Below are 1,971 nucleotides of genomic sequence, written 5' to 3' on the forward strand. Positions count from 1 at the left end.
CCGACCTGTTGAACCGACCTGTTGAACCGACCTGTTGAACCGACCTGTTGAGCCGACCTGTTGAACCGACCTGTTGAACCGACCTGTTGAACCGACCTGTTGAACCAACCTGTTGAACCGACCTGTTGAACCGACCTGTTGAACCGACCTGTTGAACCGACCTGTTGAACCGACCTGTTGAGCCGACCTGTTGAACCAACCTGTTGAACCGACCTGTTGAACCGACCTGTTGAGCCGACCTGTTGAACCAACCTGTTGAACCAACCTGTTGAACCAATCTGTTGAACCAACCTGTTCCCCCGCTCGCCTGTGGGGGCGCTGCACCAAGAACTACTGAAAGAAACGACACAAAAACCTCTGAAGACACGTCTTCTTCTTCTTCTGTAAATAAAAATAAAAACAAAGTGGCATCAAGTTTTATCAGTTTTAGGAGTTATATTTAGTCATTTTTCAACAATGGACTCAGCATGAGCAGAAGATGAGACAGAAGACCATGGAGAATATTGTTCTTCACACAAGTCAGCTGACGGCTCCATATGAGAGAAATGTGTGTTTGTTTGTCCTGTGGAGCGGGTCCGGTCTGTTTACATTCACACTGTACTGGAACCGTGCTGGAGTTCTCTTCTACTGGACCCAGACCTAGGTTTTAGCCCGGGTCAGAGTTCGATGGTGCGTTCACACCTCCCTAAACGAACCGGACTTTCTAGGAAAACGAGCTAGAGTTGGATTAAAGCGACTAAACAGGGCTGCTGTGAATGCAACCTAAGGGACAGCTCAGGAAACCCAAGCCGACCCTAACTATAGGATTTATCAAAATGGAAAGTCTTAATCCTAGTTTTAAAACTGGATAATGTGTCAGCCTCACGGACAGAAACTGGAAGTTGGTTCCACAAGAGAGGAGCCTGAGAACTGAAGGATCTGCCTCCCATTCTGCTGACGACCTTCCCTCGGCAGGTTTGTTGTGGAGGTGGAATCTTATGAAACGTGGTGACATTAGTTGTTGCAGCAGGGTTGCTGCAGTCTTCTTGTGTGAGGCTGAAATGTGAAGAAAGAAAAGCTCCTGGCTGTTCTCTTTTTGTTGGTGGAGCTCGTCTTTAACCTTCATAGAACCATAAACTCCCACCAGTCCACACGTTGTGTGGTACAGAGGCTGAGGTGAAGTTGGGCCTGTTTCCACCCATCAAACCCTTTTTCAAACCCACAGATCGCTTTGGCTGCGATTTGTTGTTTCATGAGACGATTCGGCCGAACGTTGGCTGCTGGACCGTAGCATGAACCACAACCGTTCAGTCCATATTTTGTTCCGGTTCATAGATTTGTGTTCCTTCATCACTCGTTCTGTTGAACCTGTGGCAGGTTCTGGTTCTGCTTCTGCTCTTGGATCGTGTCCTGACAGAACTCCAACTTAATGTGTCTGAGTTTCTTCTTGTTGCAGGTGTTCCCTCGGTGCTGCTGGACGAGCTCTCAGCTTCCTGCCCGTCAGAGCAGCTCAGGGTTTTGTTCCGTCATAACGCCATCGTCCGGCCCGGTTCTGGTCCAGCACCAGCCAGCAGACGAGCTGCTCGGGTACGAACAGCTACTTGTTGCTAACATGTCGGTTTTCATCGTTGCTCAGATGGATTCAAATCTGTGAACTGGGGTTTTACCAGGAAGGAGGTGAACAAACTGACTTTCCTGTTGGATTTACATTTTTTCACATTTTCACAGTCGGATAGTTTAGAAACTCAAAACCTCCTGAGTCAAAATGTTTTCACGAGGATCTGACAGAAAAATTAGTCTTGAAACCAAAACCCGATTTAACAATGTTTATTCAGGTCATCTGGATGGTTGATTTTGTTGCTGAGACGTTTTGTCCTTCATCCAAATGACTTCTTCAGTTGGAGGAGGCACCAAACTGAGTCCCACAAACAGGACACTCCCAGAGTGGAAAAAACCAGTTTCCTGTTTGTGGGACTCAGTTTGGTGCCTCCT

This window comes from Nematolebias whitei, chromosome 10 (assembly GCF_014905685.2).
Source record: "Nematolebias whitei isolate Nwh7 chromosome 10, NemWhi1, whole genome shotgun sequence".
NCBI classification, from domain to species: domain Eukaryota; kingdom Metazoa; phylum Chordata; class Actinopteri; order Cyprinodontiformes; family Rivulidae; genus Nematolebias; species Nematolebias whitei.